The sequence below is a fragment of the Tachysurus fulvidraco genome, chromosome 11 (assembly GCF_022655615.1).
Source record: "Tachysurus fulvidraco isolate hzauxx_2018 chromosome 11, HZAU_PFXX_2.0, whole genome shotgun sequence".
Taxonomy (NCBI): Eukaryota; Metazoa; Chordata; class Actinopteri; order Siluriformes; family Bagridae; genus Tachysurus; species Tachysurus fulvidraco.
The window spans coordinates 13686171-13712489 of NC_062528.1; the positions used below are offsets into that span (position 1 = coordinate 13686171).

At 34.9% G+C, this 26319-nt stretch overlaps 1 long non-coding RNA gene across 2 annotated transcripts in view; it reads right to left on the bottom strand.

The window, feature by feature from the left end:
• Positions 1-1801: 1801 nt before the first annotated feature.
• The window catches only part of LOC113643614, a 29617-nt gene continuing 5099 nt past the window's right edge, over positions 1802-26319 (bottom strand). Inside the window, exons 1-3 of one of the 2 annotated variants that reach the window (XR_007144407.1) lie at positions 25884-25946; positions 4044-4285; positions 1802-2554 (exon numbers count right to left, since the gene is read on the bottom strand). This is a non-coding gene — a long non-coding RNA (uncharacterized LOC113643614). Of the gene's footprint in view, positions 2555-4043; positions 4286-25883; positions 25947-26319 lie in introns of those variants that run through there. The other variant, XR_003440820.2, reaches the window with a different exon arrangement.

Genomic DNA, 26319 nt, shown 5'->3' on the forward strand with positions numbered 1-26319 from the left:
TTATACATATACAATAAATTTTAACTATAGTGTCCTGACATTGTCCTTATAAAGGTATAATAAAAAAGTTAAACTATTTTTGAGGGCCAATGAAACCTCACACTGCACCTCGCTCCCTCAGAGCTACCAGCACTGCTTGACTGGTCCCATCATCTCTCAGGGTAACAGGGAGGAATACAACAAGACTCTTTTCTGTTCTGTCACCGAGGTGGTGGCATGAACTTCCCCTAGATGTCCGAACAGCTGAGTCACTGGCTATCTTCAAACGACGGGTGAAGACCAACTTCTTCCTGAAATACTTGAACTAGCACTTTTCCCTGTTTGTTGTATGTTTATATTAAAAATAACCTGACTAGAGTTTTAGGTTGATGGTATCCTAAGTCTGAACCGCTCTGGATAAGGGCATCTGCCAAATGCCGTAAACATAAATGTACTGTAAATGTAAAATAATGTGTACAGTGAGGGGTATCCAAGCTTGATTACCCAGATAGACCTATTAAACAATATTTGTTTAAAAAACTCTACCTGTAAACACATTTCTGGTATTTAATAATGGGTCTGTTTTATAAATAAAAAAAAAATAATTTTGAAGAGTGATTTAGATATTTAAATTAATGATGGCCTAAACACAGTGACACCCTGTGATCATCAGCATATACAAATGTGACATTACAAACAAATGATATTAGAGAGCAGCTAATCTAGGTTATTAAATAATAGATATATTATGAAAAGTCTTTGTTTGAATAACGGACATTTAAATTATGTAGTTCAGTCTAATTATGGTGTCATGGCATGCACAAAAATATATAGCCAGAAGTAAGAAACTCGTTAATTAATGGGAAGAAGACAATATACAAAACATGGTACAGACTGAGAGAGTTTTAAAAGTTTTGCCATTTAATTTTGTTATAGAGCAATTCTTCATGTCTGTGTTATTAGCACCATGAGCCAGGTTTAGGGGCATTTTATGGAAGCCTTTGTACAGTTTTCTAATTAACCAGAATTGCAAGCTTACACATCACTGTTATATGACTGAGATCAAACTACAAAATCAATTGGCCTGATATTCTTCTACAAGATGTCATCACAAACAATGCTATTACACATCCTTATTTCAATAAACATCCATCACGTAATACAAATGTTACATCAATTTGATGTGAAAATTGATGAGCAGTCTTTATTGCAACTGACACCTAGCAGAATATGCCCTACACACCTTATTAGCCTTAATGAAAATCTATATCACAGATACAGAATGAGTAAACCTGGCTATTTTTCTTAGGTCAGTCAGATCCATGAGTGTTTTTATGCAGTGTTCTGTTTTAGTCTTATTATTTTATAAGCTCTGATGTGGTAATATACAAGTAAAATATTATTATTATTATTAGTAGTAGTAGTAGTAGTAGTAGTAGTAGTAGTAGTAGTAGTACTATTATTATTATTTAATAAACTCACTTTTGCAAGCAGGTGAAATTTAATACACTAAAATATCTCTTAGAAAACAAAAAGAAAATAATAATCAAAGCAGGAATTGCTGGGCTTAAAACAGTTAAGAAACAGAGCACAACATTCTACTTCCATATGTTATGCATTAATTCATCGTTAACAATGACAATCAGTTTTTTTTATCACATTACCATGTCACTTAAGAATTCATATTGTCACATGTCACTTAAGAACCCAGATAATGTTCTAGAATAAGATATTTGTTGAAAGAAAGAAAGAAAGAAAGAAAGAAAGAAAGAAAGAAAGAAAGAAAGAAAGAAAGAAAGAAAGTCATACAATCATAGGCACGTACAGTATATAAAAATAATTGTAAAAAACTTATTGTAAAAAAAATAATAATAATGATTTTACAGAGATATTAAAGAATACAATGTAATGAACAATGTACAATGACTAAGCATGGATTAAAATGCTTAGTGAGAACCAAAAATAAGTTCATCTCTTTATCCACGTTCTGTAGCACTTATTTTATACAGTGTTGTGTGGAGCCTGGAGCCTATCTCCAGGAACACAGGGCATAATTGGGAGACACCTTGGACAGGCTGCCAACCCATCACAGGGCACAATCGCTCATACACTCACACACTATTAATTATTTAGAAATGCTAAATGGACTGGGAAAGGAAACAAGAAATACAGAACGGAAACCCCCAGAGCATGTGGGAAAACATGCAAGCTCCACATGAGGCACAAATCAAACCCCCAACCCAATATGTGAAAGGCAAACATGCTAAGCTCTAAGTGACTGTGTCCCCAAGTCTACAGTTTAAAAACAAATAAAGCATTATGAAAAACATGCATAATAATGAATAATGCTATAAGCACATTTCTCACTGAACATTTCCCAAATTGTCAGCTCTCTGTAGTTTCTTTCCAAACACATTAAATCTTGTTATCACCACTTTGTTGTTGTTAACTTCTCTCCTCGTTTTTGTTTCCTGTTTGGTTGTATTTGTTTGGCACCCCTCTATTTGTTTTCTTCATTTACTGGCTTCCCCTTGTCTTGCACTCTCCCACTGGGAGGAAAAGACACCTCTGAAAACTGAAACAGATCATTTTGAGGAAGCTGAAAATAAATGTGTTGAATTTTTTGCTTCTGGTATAAAACAAATGTAGACTGGAATCCTGTAATAGTATCAGTAAATTAACTACAAGTTTAGTTGATAAGCCAATCCTGATCTGAGTACCCTTAGGCTTAATTAATAGAAACATGGCAAAAGAGTAGAAAGTAGGGCCCTGTGTGAGAATTTGCCAACAAGGACTGTGCACATTTCTGAAACAGATGTTCAATGCTTGTTCTTCAGCAGAGGAAACAATATAGGAAAACTTTACTTTAATGTTGTGCTCAGAAATCTACACAAACGGGTACAGAGGTGTTTTTAAGCTGTCGTAGATATGTTTTTATCCTTTTATGTTCATTTGAATTTGATGTGTCAACTGTGTCAAGTGACAGATTATTTTTGACATAAGATTCTGGGCTGACTTGCAATAAAATGTCAAAATGTCATGACAAACGAAGCTCTTGAATGCAGAGTATCACATATTGGTGATGATGTGACCTGTGAGCTTGTCAAGTTAGGTTAATTTGAAAAGTTATCAATGGTTTTGCTTCAAAAAGATTTACTGCAGCGCTTCATGTGCTTGACCCTTGGTGGTAATGTCTTCAACATGAAAACCTGCTGTATAGAAATCATTTTTTACTGAAGTATTTGACAGTGATCATTACACTGTAATAACACAGTTCTGAAATGTTTAGGTAGCTTGAACTACATTCAGCTATCATAATATTGCAACCTCGGCCAACCCAGGAAATGGTAAATCACAATATTCAATATTATTTCAAGAAATGTCTACGTGAACTGAACTGTCTGTTACTTTAACTCGATATCACAATAGACTAAAGCGGTCATATTGTAACCCAGTCTCACAGAGAAGAGGGTGGGGGGGAGACACGTTTGTATGCAACTTATTTGCAACACCTTCTATCGGGTGAATATCAATGTGCTGTGACATGCATGCATTCCTTCAACCTACATTCACTTAAAACATTCACTCAAATGCTCTGTAGGTCACATTGTAGGTCACATTCGGCATCATGGAATTTTAAAAATATTTCAAATATGGAGGTATTTTCAAAACACAAACAAAAATAGGTCAAAATATTTATCACAATTTATCACGTATACAACTAGTGTGCAGTTAGTTTTTTCTGCCTGTGTATAACGGGTTTTTTTTTTTTCTTCAAATATTAGGTTTATACCAATTGTCAAAACGTGCTTATGCAGAGATTGTGTACCCAAAAGAACACTACCCTTAAATAAACTGTCATGTAAACAAGCCGTTGATGAGCTCAGTGTTGAAAGTAGAACAGTGAAATAGTCACAGCATTAAATATAGCTACTAATTATGGTCACTTGTTTATTCTCCAGTTTTCATTGTCTTAAAAAAAATCCATTGCATTGTTGGAGCTCATCAACACTGACTATAGTCAGAAGAACTTGATTGATACATTGATACAGAAACAAACCAACCTTAATCAGTCCTGTCACCCGATAGTACCTGTTTCTTGGCAGTCCATCATGAGCACATTTTTCTGCAGCTTCTCAACACTTTTGTTACTTGGATGGAGGCATGAAAGCTGAAGACTGTCTGCTTTCTGCCAAAGATTTCTCCAGTCCTAATGAGGCCCGATGGAAAGACAAGAGCCTTCAATTCTAGCAGGCCTTACGGAACTTTTTCTCCAGCTTTCCCTCTAATCACCCACACTCCTATCCTGAGATGGGAGAAACAGAACAGAGGGAACAGAGTTAACCCTGTGGCCAGTTAGAAACACTACAGAATAAAATCCCAAAGAGAGAATGAGAGTGCATAAGTGGCTTCAGAATAGTCTGTCTAAAATCACTTCAACAGCTAGCAATACAAAATACACTATATTTAATACATCACTTCAAAAAATGACTGTAAAGTTTGTACTAATTTACTGCCAATAGTATTACAGTAGACAGTACCATAATATTTGTCCATACTATAAAATAACACATAATCTAGTACATTTGCTCATTGGTAAAAAAAAAAAAAAAAAAAAAAACGACTTACAATTTATGCATAATACAGTACATCTTAGCTGAAGGGTCTTACTCAGGAAACTAATGGCAGCTGGGATTTAAACCCAGCCTGTCTGATCTGTAATTCAAAGCCTTAACAACTAAACAACTATCTAGCATTGCTTCAGTCACTTTCACTACTGAATTAACTCTCACTAAAACATTGCACTGAATCAGTGTAAGTTAGTCAAACTACTGTAGTTGCAGTGGCTTGCTGTGATTGGGTGCTGGAGGAAAACCCTTAATCTTCGGCTCCGTTGTTTCATGCCTCACTTGTAAGTCAAGTTTTAGTAGCTTACTGTACTGTAAATACTCTTTGTTGACTGATCTGTTTTGGCATTTTATACATTTATTGGCAACAGTGTACATACATATTATACTAAAGACTCTAACCTACTGTATCTAACTAACAAATATTCTGTCCATCATTTGAACATTAAAGTAGCAAACATAAAAGTGTAGCTCATCTCATCCATTATGGAATCTGATTTATCTATAAATTCCTTGACCAGTTTCAGCGATACTGAATACTGTTTTTGCTTTAAACTGACAGGATGAAAGAAAAAATATTTATTGCTAATAAGCTGCATTGCTCTAGGCTCTACTGCATTTTAAATTAAAGCTGCCATTTCTAATGTTTCAAGTAGGGCTCCAAACTGATTTGTGGAATAAACACAAAAACTGGAAGTGAGTGGTATTTTTATTTCATTCATTATTAATTGTTAGCAACCACTGGGTGTGAACCAGGAATACACACTGCATGAGATGAAAGCTATGAATAAAATTTAAAAGGACAAAAACACCACTCAAGATGTAATCATCCTTAAACGGAGCAGAAATATACATTTCAAATTGCTATTATTCTATCATCTCTATTAGTAGTAGAAGTATTAAAATTAGTGTTGTAATTATAACAATTAATAAACTTTTTTTTTTTTTGTAATTTTTCTGACTAATAGCTTTTTATTAATGTATTACCTCCAAACACACATATACTTCAAAATAAATAAAAATGACATCAAGCATGATTGTATTATATTTATAGTTTATTATGGTGTAGCACTGGATATCATTCTTGAAAATATACTTATAAATGAAGGTGTTTTCAATGTCAAACCTCACTATGATTATACAGTAGTATGCATTGGACAGATAACCAGGTCTGTTTGCTGTTCTGTACTCACAAGAATCAGAGAAACACAGCTTAGCTAACCCAGATTAGAGCTTGGCACTTAGACAGCTAACACGTCAATGCATTTTTAATTTTCATATTTGCTAACTTTATGGATAATACGTAACATCGCATTTGGATTTTCTTTTTAATAAGAACAATCTCTGGTAAATGATTATGGGCTATCTCAGAGCTATATGATGGAGCAAAGTTAAATTGAATAATCTTGTGTGTGGACAAATCCTTATCAATACAAATTCAGCTGCCGGGTAGCTTTCCAAATCTACTATATTGTATTATATTAATCCTCAATACAGCCTCTGCACAAGAAAGAGAATTAACCATTTTCTTGTGGTTGAAACACAAGAAATGAAATGTTAAAGTATTTGTTCTGCTCAGAGCAAACCCATTGATTTTCTATTCTGATTCTCAGCCCTGGTTTATAAGGCTTATAATCCTTATTTAAGATACCATAGAAAAAGGTGTTCCTTAGAAAAAATCTCACTAGTTTCTTTTTTGCTTCAGTGTTCTGTTGGATTCTGAGCCTGGAAATTAGTTCTGCTAGTTTTGTTAAGTGAAGGTAAAGTACAACGTATGTGTTGGCACTGCAATTGCAGTTTGACTCACAGGCAGCAGAGGGCTCTATAAATAACAAACCGCTGCTTTAATATGCACTTATGCACTTTTTATATGAATTTCACCTTAAGACCTTATTACAAATCTGGAGGTTCACTTTGCAAATACTGCCAACAGCAAGTGAAATATCAGTTTCAAAGATTTATGCTTATTGTCAGCACTAAACTCTTTTGCTCGTGCATGTTTATTACTGTGGACTGCAGCAGAGATGATGAATGTGGTATGGCTGAACTAAGACACATGAGGTGTCTGCCCTCACTGGGTCATTAAGAATGACAGGCTGAGCTGTCTGTCAAAGAAACAGGGGGTCCAATAATATGGAGCAATTAGATTTGCTGAGGTACTGAGTTTAATTTAATTTTCCCAACCTCATGGAGAAAATTCCTCATGTGTCTAATATGTATCATAACCGGATTTTATTCTAGATAGACTGTACAGTGTGTAATATCAGGTTAACCAATTTTTGTCCCTTTTACATCATTTTTTAATCATTGTTTTATTCAGTAGTGACTTAACTCTTAATAACTATACTTTATGTATATTAAGTAGCATTATGTTTTTTTAGCATTGTGTTTATTTGCAGGCTTACTCAGGGCTGTGGGTTAGATTTGGTTGGCACTGGATTATCAATGAAAAGCTTTCATTATCAACGAAAAGCAATGTTTCTTTGTGATCAACATGATCACAACACAAACTACAGATTGCTAGAGACTAGCAAACCCAGTGCCATGGAACACACCAGCAACATTATCTCTTAACCCTTTTCCAAGTCTGTCTTATACTATTCTTATTCTCTCTAACAGGTTTTATGCTTTAGAATCTAGCAAGATGTAAAGAAGTTAGACTTTGAATTCATTAATTCTGAAGAAAAATGGTTTGCATAATCATAATCCTGAGAGTCACCCAGTTCATTTTATGATTATATAATTATGTGTACATCCATCAAAATTTGGCTAATGCATTAAAAATCAATGGACCTATTACTATTCATGACATTATATATTACACTGAAGCATTGTATTATAGAGCAAAATAAATTAAAATGCTATTACATTAAGTTCAATGATATTAAGAAGTTTTAAAATGTGTTTTCTAGCTAGTTATACTCTTATACAATTTGCTGCTTGATAATGAGTCCCTCATATTTTTCTTTTTAAAACCAACAAACAATCCATTAATTGTTTTACAATTTTTCAATGTTGATTATACATTTACATTGATAGAATTTTACATTCATAGTATATAAGTGTATATAGCTAGATTATAATGGTTATCAATCATCTATTTAAAAGAATCACTTTAGTTTGGCATTAAGTAAGCTACAGTAATGTTTGCTTTGCTTCATGGGATACAATTAGATCTTTTGTGCACACATTTGGAACGCAGCTTTGAATTGCAGCTATGATACCGTATACTTAAATCAAACCAGTTCATATGGTGATTTCAACAACAGACGTTGTGACAAAGCAGTGTTACATAAATACTGAATATAGATACCTGATACAATTTGTAACCTTAAAGATTTCATCCTAAACGCTTAACTTATAAACTTAAAATCATCTGAAAGCTCCAGTGCTCAGAGATCCTGTTTGTTGTTGAACTGCCTTCAACCACCTTGAAGGGTGGCCAAAGAAAGGGACATTAACGTAAATAAACTGATTAAAATGCAAATTAATATAGCTCAACGGTCATGATAAACCGAATGGGAATAGGCTGAAGGCCAAGAAACAACAGGCTGCAACACCACCATCTTATCTGACACATTTAAAAGTTATTATGCTTATACAATGTAATGATATTTAAATCTTCAATTGCCTTTTCAAATAAAAATACTTAGTTTTAGAAGTGGCCATGTGATTACTAATCATTCAGTGTTGCCCAAAGGAGACATTTCTGTGCTAAAACAACTAATTGTAGCTGCAATTATACTAATTAGCTTATAAGTACACAAAATTCAATATTGTGTAACATATGAAAATAATATAAAACACATTAGCAAGGCATGTTAATAGAGAAAGATAATACAGCCTGGGGGTAGTATTAATGCATTACCAACCCAAATGGGATAACTGGATTATTTTCCAATAACAGATTATGCAAAAATATTTAATTCTTCTACTAGAGCAGTTTGCCAATGATTACAATGTTTAACATAATAATGATTGACACAGTACATAGTGTGACACATGACACAGTTAATGTTGTAGAACACCCACAAGACAAGTTGGTTTCCTGTTATCACTTATGTTACCGCAGCTCTAAACAGCTTTTCCCTCACTAGCCTCTCTCAGCCTCTTTTACTCTGACAATGGAGACTCCATAATTGTTAAATAATCATCACCTAACAGAAATCTTCACAATAGCAACGAGTTTCTTTGTAAAACACATTTTATAACATCATTTTCTATTAGCCATAGATTATATATGGATGGTCCACCATATAAGATCCTGTGAATGAGCTGTTACTATAGAAATGATAATGTGTTAAACCAAGTACATTATTATAACTTTATCATTTAAATTACAGCTGGAACTGCAGTTAGAGCTGAGCTGTTATCGGAAATGATCAACACCTTGGAATTTAATGAAAGTATTAAAGTATTATAAATATTCTGATCATTTTTTTTTTTCATTGTGGCTTTTTCTTTCTTTTCTCTTGTTTTGAATGTGATATATGGCAAGAAACACCAGTCATACAATTCATGGAGAGTTTTTTCTTGCTTTGAGCAAAAGTATAAGGATCTTATAAGCAAAATATTTGTCCACAAGGGCCAGCGAAGAGTTGAGGAGAATAAAAACTTACATCATAATTTGCTTTTATCTATACCTCATTTCTAACCTTTCAAAACAACCAAGCTAGAAAGTAGCATATGCAATTTAAATTCCCACTTTACACTTATGTAGGTTATGTAATGAAGGCTATATAACCGCTCTTAACTCTCCTTTTCAGAATGACAAGGCAGAAAATAGGCTTGTCAGGATGAGTGACGCTTTCCATTTGTATGTATAATTCACAGCAAACCAGGAGCCAAAATGGAACCCGGTCCACCTCACTCGAGAGGAAATGAAGACAGAGTACCAACTACCAGAGCGACAAGTACTGAAAAACAGCCTCCTCACTTTTCAAAACGACACCCAATTTGTTTATTTCAAAGAAAACTGCTAGGAAAAGTGAGTGCATATCAGGAGCTACAAAGACAATTGTACCCTTGAGGATTAAACAGTTTAACATCCTGTTCATGCATGTTAGGGGAAGGATTTCCATGACGTCCATCAAATGGACTGTCCACCGGCTGTATCAGAGACATTACCACAATCTGTTTCTGTCAGAATGTCAGCAGCGCAACAGTGCCATCTATGGCAGTCTGTCACAGCAGTTTGCTTTGTCTGTGTAAAGCTCACATTCCAGTTGGAGAGGTTTCAACAGTTTTCTCTGTGAAGACCTTCACTCTCATCATCACAAAGCAAAGGGGGCTCTGTAAACATGACAACTTTTATACTTACAGAATCATGGACCTGGTTTGTTTTCCTTTGCTTCTATTCATCACTCTGTGTGTGTGTGTGTGTGTGTGTGTGTGTGTGTGTGTGTGTGTGTGTGTGTGTGTGTGTATGTGTGTGTACAACACAAACTTTCAAAAAGACCTTAGAAGTCCTGTATCAAGCAGTTATAGGAAAATACTCAACCGGAGGCTGGGAGTTGATTGCGTTCCAATAATAAAACAACAGTAATGAGTTCAGGTACACAGTCAGTATTCCAATTTGTCCCTGAGGTGTTTAGGAGGGTTGAGGTCATGGCTCTGTGAAGGTTATTCGAGTGCTTCCAATCTTCCAAACCTTGGGAAAACTGGAGTTCACTTTGTGCACAGAGCCAGTGTAATGATGGAGCAGGTTTGGGCCTTTCATCACAATGAAGGGAAATCTTAAAGATACAGCAATCAAAAACATTCTGGATAATTGACTGCTTTCAACTTTGTGGCAATATTTTGAGGACTATAGGTGGGTGCGATGGTCAGAAACACACAAAGCTTTAGCCATATAGTGTATGTGCAATGGAATGAAAAGAATGTAGTAATATAAAAGACAAATTCTTTGAATTTTCCTGAATGACAATTAAAGCATCCGTGTAGTCAGCAGATTAACCATTCGTTTCATGAAAAGAAATGGACATGAATATTAAGATTAATTATACTTAATGTAGGTTCCATAGTGCATATAATTTTAAGATCAGGTATCATTTAGTGTGTCCTCTATCACAGACAGCTTATATTCTATACTATATAATGCATTCAATTAACAACTTAATTAATGAATCTAGCAGTTATTATTATTATTATTAAGGTTTTTCTTTTGTCACATCTGTTTACACACACACACACACACACACACACACACACACACACACACACACAGAGAGAGAGAGAGAGAGAGAGAGAGAGAGAGAGAGGGAGAGGGAGAGGGAGAAAGAGAGAGAATCACGTATTAACAGTATTACTGCATGAGTCAATTCAAATCTTATCATTCTCTGTGACATGTATGAATAATGAAAAGGCAAAAATATCAAAGAAAATTTGAAACAGGGTTCATTATTGCTTCAAGGAGTGTGTAAAGGGACATCTACATTTAGAAACACATAGAAAAGACATCAGTAAACAGGGTCAGAAGCACATATTTAATGACTGTGACGCTCATGCATTAGCAGGATATGGAAAAGGGTAAATTGGAAGAAATAATGTAAGCTCAGGGTGTGTGTGTGTGTGCGCCTTTAAAGTGACGTGACATACGGCTAAGTACGGTGACCCATACTCAGAATTCGTTCTCTGCATTTGACCCATCCAAAGTGCGCACACACAGCAGTGAACACACACACCGTGAAAACACACCCGGAGCAGTGGGCAGCCATTTATGCTGCGGCACCCGGGGAGCAGTTGGGGGGGGTTCGGTGCTTTGCTCAAGGGTACCTCAGTCGTGGCCAGCCCGAGACTCGAACCCACAACCTTAGGATTACGAGTCAGACTCTCTAACCATTAGGATAGATACATTGAGCTTTCTCTCACATAAGTGAAAATTATAGTGCTAATTAAGCTTTCCTGTAGACACAATAAGCAATGAACTCACACACTGTAAGTCTTTAAATATTATTATTATTATTATTATTATTATTATTATTATTATTATTATATTGAACCAAAACAATGGCTAATAAACCTTACTAGAGTGAAACAATTTAAAACAATATTAAGAAATCATATATTTAATTTTGCACAGTGTAAATTTCATTCTTATTACAAAGTTACAAGGCTCAATTTATAGTTGATTACACATGAACATTTATACATGTAGTTTGTAATTAAATGTAGTAAATATATGTAGTAAATATGTAGAAAATATAAGTAAAGAATTCAACTTAACAAAAAAAAGTGTACAAATTTTTTTTCTACCATGCACTAGCTGTTGGAAAATATCATTTCCAGAAAATTGCAAGAGGACCAAAGGTGTCAGTGAGCAATCATATTTTTTTAGATAGTCAATGCCCTTGGTGAACAGAAATTTTATTAAGTAAATAATATTTTTGTCCAATTGTGGATTATTTGTGAACACATAATCGTTTAAGGGCTTGAAGGCAAAGATTTAACAGAAATGTGTTAGCCATAAGGCCGGGAAGATTCTTACAGATCCTTTAGATAGCCATCTCCATTTTAATCCGACATATAAAGGCTTTTTCTGTGAATTACTTGGGCAGTTTTAAATGCATATCGGTATATTATATCATACAAATCCCTCCAACACACATTGAACCCTGTAAGAGATATAATCTAGAGGAGGTGCTGTCTGTAGTGAAATGGCCTGACTAGTCAATGTCCATTCTATTGTATATGGAAGGAACTGGATCAGTTTGGAAAGATGAGTCCCAGCAACTTATCCACACAACCTCTGGGACATCCTACAAAATGCTTTATATAATTGTTATTCATTTTTTTATTTTCCTGTTTAGCTGCTTTCTTAGTAATGATCAATGTTATTCCAACATCTGCTAGGTACAGTTCAACATAACTTAAGGAATGAGATATACATAGTTACATATCTACAGCAACGTAACTGATATAGTAAAAGGCAAGTTGTTTTTATAGGATGTGCTTTATTTTTAGCTTTTTGTAACTTGTGATATTTATTGTGTGTGGTAAATATACATGAGAAAACATGCCTGGCAATAAAGCTGATTCTGAAATAATTAGCTTCATATTTTTTTAAGATTTAACCAAAATATCTGATATTGCAATGAATTCATTTATGGCACTGGAGAAGTGGAAAATAAAGTTGAACAGCTTAATTATGTAAAATAAAAGTGGTTTAAATGGAAAATATAATATAATACGTCTACCTCATGACTGTCATGAACACGGGATGGAACAGACCCAAATGCAGGATGGCGAAATAAACAGGGTTTAATAACAAAAGAACACTAAACAGGACATGGAATAAAGACAGGACAAGACAACAGTAGATTCCGCGCTTCACAAGGCAATGTGGCACAGATAAATAGACGAGGTGATGACAATGGGAAACAGGTGTGTAGAGACGGGGAGGAGCAGACATAGGCGGGGCAGACATGTGACAAAAAACATAAACAAATGCACGTGGCCAAAGTCCGGGCTGAGTCCTGACAATGACATAAAAAGGATTCTGTAACAACTCATTTTGATCCTTGCAAAGATGTCTTGTGTATGTCAATAGTGGACATTCAGGAGATGTCTAAAAAGACTATTGAATGGACGGCATTTAAACATCAGACAAAGACATCTTTTAAAGGGCATATGTTAAAAAGCTCAGTAGACTGTCTTTTGTGTTACGTCACTCTTAAATAAGAAATGTGTCTTAAAACAGATGCAAATAAGCTTTCCACTATCTCTTAACTCTTTTTAACCCCCAATTCATTGCTCAGTTATTCATATTTAAATAATATTCAGAAAACAAATATAGATTGCATCAAAATATTGAGGAATTAATACATTGAAGGTCATTTGATTTCATCCAAATCCTTTATTTTCCACACTCAGGACTGAAAGTATTCATATAAGTTGAGGGCTCCTGTCCTGTTTATGTTTGGCTTAGCAGACAGCAGGATGCCTTTATATCTGTATTTGTGCTGACTGTATAGAGCAAATGACAAGCTAACATTTCCTTAGGTTTCAAACGACAGACTATGCAAAACCATCGTCAAACTGTGCACACACAGTGATAAAACCGTCTAGCTAGTGATGCTAAAAGCAGAATTGTTTTGCTTAGTCCTTTACTCCTGGGCCTGCACAGTACAATTCAAACTATCCTATCCTTTAAAATGTCAGACTTCCACAAACACCTGAGAAGGTAATAGGAAGACAAAGGATGGCACCTGTAAACACTTTCCTGTCAAGAAAGGATCATTAATTCTCCCCCCCCCCACGATTCGGAATTGATTCAAAGGATGTTAAGAAGAAACTTTTTTTTGTCACAGAAAATAATGCTTGCACTTCAAAATCGTAGTCCAGCCTTATTCAAGTGAACAGATTTCCGGTGCCTCCATCCTAGCTTATCTCCAAGGACATCTTTTTCTGGGCCATAATATGTTTGTGTGCTGAACATAAAGAATATGACGCATCATAAAATCTGTCCTTTAATGAGGAAGGAGAAGTAGTCTCTCAAAGTGCTGAGGACGAAGGCCATATAAAGAGTAAATGATGGAGAGACCCATTAAACATTCCCATTAGACAAAATGATCTGTCTTGCAAGCATATCTCTCTCTCTCTCACACACACACACACACACACACACACACACACACACACACACACACACTCCCTGAGTGCTCTTTCTATTAGTAGTCTCTCTTTCTCTGCATCTTCCTGTGTGAAGAGCATCTACGACATAGCGCATCTCAGCTAAAGGGCAGATCAAGTAATTGTTTAGCTTCAAATGCCAGATTTTTCTTTTCCTGGGAATTCCTGCATAAATGGTGCAAACCTTGCTATAACTTGGAATGGAAAAGGGCAACTTTCTATTTAGCATGAAGAAACATTAAATCAATATTATTATATTTGCCTTTCCACTGCAACAGTCACCAGTCTTTTAAATTCAATATCACAACTTTTCAGTTGATGTGTTTACTGTGTCTAGTATAAAATATGCCTTACTGACTGTTCATTATTTCACTACCTTTACCAGGAACTTTTCTAATGCCGTCCTCTTCGTTATCAATAGATAAGTGCATTCATATATATAATAAATACAGTTTATTGCAGAAGATTAAATAGACCGGGAAACAAATGAAGACATATATTTTATAGCAACAAAACATTTGTGTGTTCGTTTTGAGAGTTGGTTATAATCAACCAAGATACCTATGATATCAGTAATACGGCCCTGACCATCCCCACCGTCACCGCCCCATCTCTGCAGCACTCCAGTAGTCTCCCCATCACAGTACTCCTCATATTTCAAGCGCTTTGTTTCAAAATATTATTGTAAATATTCATCAAAATTTTTTGTTATTATGCATCTCATTAATACATCATCTGTATTAATGTCTACAGAAATGCAGTACTAATCTGTTTAATATCGCCACGTTATAAAACAGAGAAAGAAGTTTCATTAAATTCATTGATTTTATTAAAGTTAAAAGGCTGACATAAGTTGAATTTCAAAGCATTGGTGTTTGCCAATTATATGCCTTAACTCTCTAATATAGAGCTGCAAGAAAGGCAATAGGTAAAGATTTTGGACATACATTGCACTCTTGAAAAATACTGTATATTTTGTACATTTAGTGCTACCAATCAGAAATATCAGTCAAGCAGAAAAAAATGGTTTACGTGTTCACACAGTGTAAAAGCCTAACAGTGTTAACAGTGAGTCAGAATTATGCAGCACCCACGGATGATGTGTTTACTGTGTCTAGTATAAAATATGCCTTACTGACTGTTCATTATTTCACTACCTTTACCAGGATCTTAGTATTTATCTTATTATCATCCCCATGAGAATGCCCTAAAGTTCATCTCTGTTTCTGCTTCTATTATGGATTTTTAAATCTGAAAGTATTATGCATGCATTGAATGACAGAGACACAAGCCTGTTAAATATTGGCGTTATGTTGATTAGGCAGTAATAACTTTCTATTACTGATTTTAGTTTACACTTTAATTTAGTTTAAATTCCAAGTCCACCAAGACTCCAATGCTGTGTCCTTGAGCAAGGTCCTTAACCCTTAATTTCTCAGTTGTTCAAAAATGAAATAAAATGTAAGTCGCTCTAGATAAGGGCGTCTGTCATAATACCATAAATGTAAATGGTGTAAAGTCATCTCGTCAAGTGACAGACAAGATAGTTATAGTCTGGTTCTGACTATTATTATGACTAGTAAACATGCTGCATTTTCTCGGTTCTTATTCTCTGAAAAGCAAAAACAGATACTTATCCATGATGCATGGTATGTATGCCAAATTGTGCACTCATACAAAGCAACTTGTGTTATGTTGAGATAATGAGAAAAACATTTTTTTTTTATTTTAAAGCTTTTCTTTTAATATCAGCATCACAAAAAAATGACATATCAAGATAATGCCACAGAAATGTAGTTAGAATGTTTGAACTTTCAAGCTTAAAATGAGAAAAATGTCTAAAAATGGCTGAATAATTAAATGTTTGATTTATTATTATCTTAAAATTGAGAATACCAGATACATTTGATTATAATGAAGCTAGTTTCACTTGATAAAATAGAATATTTGCATATATTCTGAATATACAGTATATAAACTACTGAAGTTTAATTTTAGGTAATATTAACCTTAATAATTAATTAATAGATGAAGTAATTCTTAATGTATGATTTAATCAAGATCTTAAATTAACAGCCAACTGAGTCATAAATGTATATTCTGCAATAATAGCAAAAGTACTTTCATTGCTTACTGTTAATAAAGGGCATACATATTATAATAGAGTTTTTGTATAAAATGTGGGTTAACCCAAAATTTGAGTTATTTCTCTATTATAACTTTATTATAAAAAAATATTTAAAACATATAAAAACATTATATCGATTATAAAAAAAATATAGTAATACACAACGTCGCAGTATTAATTACCAGAATTAGTTAACAAACCAATATTTAATTAATACCACTGTTAATTGATTTATGTGTTACACACTGAATTCTTGATTATTTCCTGGGAAAGTATGTTTTGTGCATATTATAATTCCTCATTTTCAACTTATTAGTTAAGTATTTAAATATGTTTATTTGTGGATCTGGTACAGAAATTTTATATAACATTAATTGAAATTGACTAGATAAGTGAAACAGTGTATTTAGTACTGTAAGTTGAATGTGTGGTGCAAAATTTGGGTGTCATATTGTTTGATCTTGTTGTATAGTTTTAAACCACATTCAGTAAATTGAAGTAAAATCTAAATCATTTCAGACAATATTAAAATATCACAAAATAAAATGGATTATTTTGTTGCTTTAATAAAATGTTTTGACAGATGAAATGAAATGAATTGAAGTGTAATTGTTGGTTCAATGACGGGCAAAGATATAGATTGTCTATGTATAAACACTTTGTCAAACCTGTCCTATATTTAAGGCATAAACTTAGATAGATGTTTAGGTCATCCAATGTGAAACACAACAACAGCAAGAATAAAAAGCATGTTATTAGAAAATACCACAGCAGCATTTACTAGTTTGATCAATCTTTTAGAAAAGAGCACAAGTGAAAATGAAGATGTTCAACTGTGTGTAACAATGGACTCCGGTGAAACCTATGAAATTTCCCTCTGAACTTTGGGTCAATAAATAGTTCCAGCCTCTTTACTCTTAGTAATTGCTTTCCTCAGGTCATCATGTCTGACTTAAACCAAAGTTATCTTTAGACAATGACCACAAAGCTGCAAACTCTACTGCCTCTGTGCAGATGACTCTGGTGATGAACGACGGAACACAGAGTCCAGCAAAGTGGGCAGACCCTCGAACCCAGCGGCCAAAGAAAGGGTGACCACATGCTACCCGGATCATTACACCACCTGAGCCTAGATCTCTGCTGCCACTCTGATTGATAGCCTCAGCTAACCAAAACCGCCCAACGGTGGCCATCTTATCCTGCCCACACCATGGCCCATCCATCTTGGCTCTGGTGCTTGAGCTGTTCTGCGGCACTGTACATCTCATCGAGGGGTGCCAGGTTCCTTAGTCCTAATAATGGCACCATGATTTAATGGCCACATTAACGGCAAAACTCGATACGTCATAGTAAATTACTGTGAGCCTGCCAGGCAGATGCAATTAATACAACAGCAGATCTGGAAGTTTAATTCAGATCATCACACAGTCCATGGTAAGTCATTACTCCTAATAATGTTTGCATTATACTACACATTTATGAAAGGAAAAATACAAAGCAAGCTGTAATACAGCAGACTCTGTTACAGCAGTTTTGCTTTTTTTGAAATGAAAACACACATTCTGGAGTTCATCTCTGCTAATAATAGTACAGGCTGCAAAATAGCATTAGCATCATTTTTCCCAGCTTAGACAAGTGTCTCTGCAAAAGAACAAGTCAGAATCAAGTTAGAAAATCTCATTTGTAAGCAACATCTGCTTCTAACTGCAGAATTAGCAGACCTGTCTCTTTGCAGTCTTGCAGAACGCTCTGAATTCTCGTATATGAATTGTCTGTGGAGAAACTCCACCCATTTCCCCCCACTAGTGATCTTCTGGCCAGTGCCTTCATCCTGACTGATTTTTCTGTGAAATAAAATCTATCAGTGTATGATACGATTAGCTGACATCAAACAAGTATACCGTTAATATCAGTTAATTATATTATTAGGGACACTAAAATTTCAGGTACCAAAGATTTTAGGTGTTTAGATTACCGTTCAAGTTTCCGGCATTTGGCAGACGCCCTTATCCAGAGCAACGCACAACAGTGTTTTTAAGTCTCTGTCTATGAATTCATTAACACTGGTTACAGTAGGTTACAGACTTCATCAAACTAAAACACGTTCAGGGTATATTTTCTTTTTTTTTTTAATATACACATACAACAAACAGGGAAAAGTGCTAGTTCAAGTATTTCAGGAAGAGGAAAGTCTTCCTTTGTCGTTTGAAGCCAGTGACTCAGCTGTTTAGACATCTAGGAGAAGTTCATTCCACCACCTCAGCCTCATCTTGTTCTGTACTTGCCTCTGGTGTTGAGGACAGTTTAGCTTCATTTTCAGCAGGTATGATGTTTTCTCTAAACTGACACTTGTGAGAAATCTCTTTAAGATCTGACATGTGCTTAATATGGTTTATCACATCTTTGTGAGCTCTACGTTTAGCAAACCCCGCTAGAATCAGACCCTGTGGTCCCTAGAGAACGAGTACATTTTTTCCAGGTCTGCTCCACCACCTGTTTATATAAAGCACATGTGCAACATCAAGAGCTGCGAATAGGATGGTATGTGTGAATGTTAATGAAATTAGCTGTAATTACCAAGGTTTCTCTTGAAATCACAGGTTGAGGTGATGAGTACAAGCTGTGCGCTCTCAGATCTGTTTTGTGTTGGAGTTGGCCTAATAAAATCTGACAAGATGGAAGCAGTTTTATCTAGCATGAATTTGTTTTGAACAGTCAGCATCTTCATACTTAACAGTGTTTTTACAGTGAAGTAAATTACACTGTAAAGTATGAAGATGCTCATATGTGAGTCATGTGATGATTTAGTTTTTTTTTATTAATTTAATTTCTACTTCCGTGATTACTAACCTTTATGCACAATAGTTTATGTCATTAGCTCTAGCATTTACATTGGCATATATGTACGTGTCTCCTGTAAAGTTATATATGTGTATCCCCTTTATTGTTCTTGTTCTTTATTTATTTTTTTACAATGATTTGTTCTGCTTCATTCTTAGAGTTTGCATTATTGTGTTTGTTTTGAAATGGACCATGCATTTGTCTAATCAGTTTCATCTTAATACAAGTAATTTAACCAGAAAGAAAATGCTGTCATGCGAATAATTCAATAAAGCCTGGCACACACCCTGTATTGTAGATATATTAAACTACCCTCAGACGGAGAGCACAACAAGCATGCCAAACCATAATTAAAAAAATAATTAAAAAAAATACAAGGTACAATTCATCAGCCTTTGAGATCATTTCCAATCTATACGTGTGCCAGCATGACTCCTCTTTTCTCCCCTGCTTGAGTAACTGAGAGAAAAATAAAATGAATGCCATCTCCCTCCTCCCTTGAACACCTCTGCAGCCAGCCGCATAATGTACCCAGTTTCCCTGCCACCTCTGATGCTCCAATAATTTTCATTACGGTAATTATTACTTAATGTTTCTTTAATCTGCTGCATAGAGGAAAATGTTTTAATTCCAATCCAGATTATAAACATCATTGCCTGCTCTCCATGGCCTGCCTTCCCAATGTGTGCCATGCATATTTATTTCCTAATTTCCTTTGTTTTTATCCATAATGAATGCTGGCTGCATTCCCTGATCAGGAATGACCCAACAAAGGGATGCCAAGGTTCACTAAAGATCGAAAGGTGTCAACCAATGAACCCATAGCTTTCCTCTTAATGAAGTGGTCACGTGCATGCATGTTTGGCAAGCAAAGCTGGCATCTGGTGCCCAAGTGCTCAGGCATGCTTGCGGAGTTTACTTACATTTCACCTGCACAATTACTCAGAATGAGTGATTAGCTACTTAGTCACACTCTTCTGGGTCTTTTATTCTGTCTAAAGAGAGTCATAGACATCCATGCATGCTATAATGAACTAATTACCCAAACATAAGACCAAGCTACTGGTGTCTTTAATGCAGCCTCATCAGACATAGTTAGAAAGTAATATTGTGTCCCAATTCTCCATAAAGAGAAAAACATGACTTGCATTCTTGCACTTTTATTGAACTTGTGAGCCTACAACTTGTTGAAATTCAGAATTCATAGGCTGCAGTCTTTGCTTATACCCCTGGCTTGTGTCACTTTTATGGTTTTAATTCTCAAAGGATTCTTGGCTGTATTGTTTCCTGCCTTTAAATTTTATCACTTTATTGATTCAGGAGACACACGTATACAAATACACACACACACACACACACACACACACACACACACACACACACACACACACACACACTGAATTATAGACGCTAACAGCTCCTGGTCATGGCACAAAGCCTTGTGTCAGGGTCTCCTACAGAGGCAGGTAGATTACTTCTATCTATGATTTCCCACTACTCACTGTTTACTAGAAGAAAATCCGAAAACTAGGAAAAAATCTCCTTAGAGATACAGATAGACATAATTTATACACACAGCTTTATCAAACATGTCCATCTCAGATACAGGCAACAGATTTATCAGTTTTAAAAGAAAAAACCTACATATATAAACTGAATAAACTATGCTTAACCATATGGCAATGTAATATAGTGTTTGATTAGTAGAAGCAGTATCCTGTACACTAGAGAGAATTATAATGAATTTATATATAATGTCGTTTGAATACTCCTCGATGCAAAACGTGTCCAAATCCTTTGTTTTAGATCTGTACAAGCAGACTGCCTTTAATTCAGATCAAACTTTTTTATTGAGATCATTTTTTATACCATTTCTATCCCCCACTACCAATTCTGAGCCAAAAAATTTGATTTTGGTATTCTCTAACAAGAATGTACATTTCCAATTACAGCTCCAATAATGGCATTCTGCATTCTGTGGTTTAGGGCTGTCAAACATTTTCCAACTTATGAATGTACTAAATTAAGAAAGGTTCTTAGAGAAAATGATTTTTAGTTTAGAGAAATGTAAATTCTTTTTTAAGTTCTTCATGTGGAAAATTTGAATCATTGTTGCCCATTCTTCTGAAACAAATCGTTCTGAAGTTCACAGAATGTAGCACAACTATAAGTGACCCAACTCAATAAACATGTTAAATAAGATATTAGACTTAAAAACAGACCTAAATAATGGCCTTAATTTTAGAAGATGAACTGCAAATTCACGAGTCCCCTGATGTCAGGTTATTGATAGTGAAGTGTTTACTAAAGAAATACTCTACTGACCTCACCATCTGTGGAATGAATGTCATTCTTGTTTTTTCTAATTATCTTATGTAGGCTTTCATAAAGCCCTTGAATAATGCTAAGGGCTTATGCAGGACATCGGTGCAAGAGCTGAGATGCCAAAGGGTGATAAGACAGTTTGATCCTCATCAACATTTTCTCATTTTCTTACACACTCTCTTTCTTTTCAGAAGCCACAATTCTTTTTTTAAGCAAATGTAAAGGGATACCATTGAAGGTGAAACTTTAAGGACATCTCTGGCTTAAACCTGTTTCAAACAGAGTCTAAGCTTCCCGATTCTGTTTATCTCTTTCTTTATTCCCTGCAGTGGCTTGTATGAAAGAAACGAGTTGAATAAAGATTGATATGATAATGGCCTATCAGGCTGGATTGAAAAATTAACATTAAATGTTAATGTCATGTCCTTCATACTTATATCTTGTACCCAAATTAATGTAGGTGTCAATGATTTTAATTCACATTGGTGTATATTAGCAATTGACTGTATAATATTGGATAATTTGAGGCAGTGTATCAGGAGCTTGGTGCATCCATGGGAACAAAAAACAGACCTAAATGTAGGAATAGAAAACAGACAGGGGTTTTATTATTAAAATCACAAGACCAACATACACAGGAACACAAGGGGAAAACTGAGCAACTAAAATACAAGTCAAGATACAAGAAAACCGAAAACGGAGAACACAAGGAAACAAGACAAGGTATAAATAGGGATGGTAATTAGCACGACATGAGGAACAGGTGTACAGAGGTAAGGATAAGGGCTGGGTGGGGCAAACACATGTGAGAACACCAACAAAAGCACATAGCACAGGATATAAACAAACAAAGCCATCCATGACACAGTGTTTCTCAACTGGTGGGTTTTTTATGATTGGGTCACAAAAGGAATCCTCCCTGTAGCTGTTGTTAGTAACAAATGTGGTTGTTGGCTTGTGCAGTCAATTTTTTTTTCTAATTCATCTATAAACTGTTGGTGCTAACAGAGATTACACAAAATATGGCTTTACTTACCCAGAATACAAGGATAGTCTGTGCAGACTACATTGTGATTTGGTATTTAGAGACAAACCACTCAAACCATAAACATAATCATGTTCACTTTTGATATCCTCTTAGTTCAAAAATGGGTGCACTTTATGGACACGTGTCCACATGTGTATCAGTATACTATGATCTTTTGATTCGTATATTCAAAGTGCTTGATAGTCACCAGGGATAATATTGTTGTTGTGTACAAATAGCAGTATAACTGTACTGTATACTCCTCCTCATGGTGTCATTGGGGATTGGGATGTCTTTCAACTAGTTAGTGGCAAGAAATCCCAATCCCCAATGACACCATGAGAAGGAGTATACAGTACAGTTATACTGCTATTTGTACACAACAAACAATGTTATCCCAGGTGACTATCAAGCACTTTGAATAGATGAATCAAAAGATCATAGTATACTGATTTTAAGACACAAAACATAAAATACACCCATAGGTTTCCATTTGATTTGCACAGACTATGATTTCAGCTCTGATCTTGTTTGCTGCACATAAATCTCACTATTACATTTATGCAGTTAACAGTTTTATATTGAGAATGTTATTTGTAATTCAATATTTGGCTCAGTTTTTGTTTTATTTGTTTATAAGTCTTTGTAATTTGGGACTTTATTAAGCAATAATAAGATATTTTCCATTGTAAATGCTTATAATGTACAACCTTAACAACTTAGAAGTATTTATATATTATTATGCAAAAGTAATATGCATTTCATCATTAACATATTTTGTTAAACAACTTTAACCACAAGCAGTTGAGAAGCACTGATTTGAGGATTTATAGATGCTTTTTAAAGCTCACAGTGCTTTTTTTTGTTAAAGCAATGGTGACGATTACTTACAAATATCTATCATACAAATCCACTTTACAGAACTCTATAATTTTGACATATGAGAATCCAAGTCCGATGAAGTGTGTGGATTTCACTTTGTTGCATGATTCATGACAAGAAGCAGCTAACTTTCATGAAATGACAGTCAGTGAAAAGATGATTGATGCTATGCTGAGCTTATCACAAGTGTCTATTGGCTTTATGACAAAATCCTAAAGGACATTACAGCCTGAGATTGTTATTCCAAACGAAGCACAAGGAGCTTTCAAGTGAGTCTGAACATGAAGAATGTCTTTATAGAGGCTGAGCAATATAAAGTAAGGCTTTTAGGTGTAAAAACAGGTTCTGATTAACAGTTCTATGATTATCCTATTATTTTCATTAGCCAAGGTATCCTGGTCAGACTCAAAGTTGGCCTGGAGCCTTTTCCACGAGCACTGGATCCAAGGTAGAAATACACACTGGACGGGATGCCAGGCTTTCAAAGGGCAAGGACTGTCTCAAATAAATGAGGAAAATAACTTTTTGTCTTAAAAAAAGATCCAGAAATATACAGATCCACCAGATAATGACAAAAAAAGGTTTATTCACTTGGTTTTAATCATGAGAAGGTTTATCAGGATTCTAACATATTTATCAGAAAGCTTCATAAAATGATAAATAATTCTTTGGCATAGTTAATTTCATGTTCCCCATATGTTCATACCTCTGATGTCAAGATTTTTATTCGTATACTCTTTATGAACTATGTACACTTATTTTGAATTCTCATTGTATTGTGAGTCATTTTTGAACACATCTCATACTCCTTAACTGTCAGTATACCAGACATGCAGTTCTGTGTGTTTGGAAAGGTTTAGTTTCAGTCTGACATTTCTGATTTTCTTTTGGAGCTTTGACCTTGCCCTCTATCAAGTACAAAATTGTACATGCAAAAGCTTCATTTCCATATCGATTTCTTCTTCTACTTTGTACATGATGCAATTCCTGTAATTATTATGAGCAAGTCACCCCCAGCATGCTCAGTTTTGTTTGTGCATTTTATCCCATTACAAATGCAAATTTGTTATGTTAGTCAATAAGGTCCTAAAAGACAAAGGCATCAAATATGTTTTTATATAATTTAAAGTTTGTAGAGTTGCTCTTTCCTTAAAAACACATACTCAATATGTATGTTGTAGTATGTTTCATCACTACTGTGATAATGCAGGGCAAGCCCTTGGCAATGTTATCCAATAGCAGAGATGATTGGGTAGAAAAAAGGTGCCTTTTCGCTGTAGGATGTTTGCTTGTGTAATGGCTGTGGCACATAATTAGCTGGCTTAGTTGTCTTTGATTTATATAACCTTCCAATCACTCCTTAATCAGCAGTAACCAATGATCTGTGAAGAAACCCAGCCTATTTAATTAGCAGGCATAAGTGCATAATACCAACCCTAGTTACCAGGAAGGGTTTTTAAACATTAGATAAAGTTGTCACATTCTCTACATTGATGACTTAAATTACTAATTTATTGTTATGAGGCAAACCTTTGGGATAGCAAATAATGAGAACAGCAATATAAATAAAGAAATATATAATGCTTTTTTCTCCCTGTCTCTTTTTTCATTCTTTCCAATATTTTCCAAGATAGGATCTCTGTGAATCAAAGTACTGTATCTTGTATATCTGCATGATAGCATAAAAGATGAGGAGTGGAGCAAGAGGAAGGAAAGATATTATTCAGAATCAGTATATATTGCGCTGTGAGCTATACACCATCATGGCGCAATAGATACTGTGCAGTAGACATTCAGTAGATAGTAATGAAGCCCAAAGTAAAACAAACATTTTGTTTTCTAAAGTGTTTTGGAGGGAAAAATGAGTGAGTACTATCACTGCATCATTATAAGATATAACCAAGAACTATGCAAGAAACTAAAACAAGTAAGAGGTTATTTGAGATGCTTCTAACCTCCTTATCATTATTACTGTTTACATTTTATCAATTTACAGCTGCAAAGTCAGAACAGAATTATGGCTCTTTCATTGTTAAATTTTCGATTCCTACTTGCAACAAACCAAAACATCTACAGTGGCATGCTGCAAGCACTCACTGATGTGCATGACTGAAAAATAACCATCATTAAAACATTATTCAATTCAAATGTATAGGAAGCTGCAGCAAAGTAAAATAGAAGTGACTCATCATGTGCTGTCTCCTGTAAGATCAACTCTGTGCAGTGGCACTAATGTTACATTAACTTGCTTTTATGCTAAGCAGTATAAGACGTCTCTGCCATCATTACACCTCAGACCTCCATTGACGGTCACAACATATTATTCTTGATCCACTGTTGTAATGGTCTCCAGAGGGGCATGGCTTTTGCCTCAAGCACAAACAGACAGATTATCCTTCTTAAGTAGCAATAGCTATTAGCTGTAAGACATGGATCTACTCACAGACTGTAGTTGACTTTAGTTGTGTTTTCCCATGAATTCAACAGCATAGTAAGCACACTCACCTGCACCTCATTTACTAATCACCTCTTCAGCCTTTAAATACTTCTCAGTTTAGGTTGGTCATTCCATCAGTCGATAATTCAAAGCCCATTTTCCCTGTATTTCTCTACTGTAGCATATGTGACTTTAAAGCTGTTTTCTCTGGTTTTTGACCTTTGTCCACTGTGTTTTGGGTAGTATTCATGGTTTAGGAATACTGCCCTGTTCATTCGGCTTAAAATTTGCCTGATTTTTTAGGTTGTAAAAGCCAATTAATAATAAAACCCGTCATCCATTTTAATCTGCATGTCTCCACTACATTTAAAGAATTTATATCAAGTTCCATGATCTTTCTCATAATTTAAGTAATGTTGTAAACTACAAATGCCACTATTTG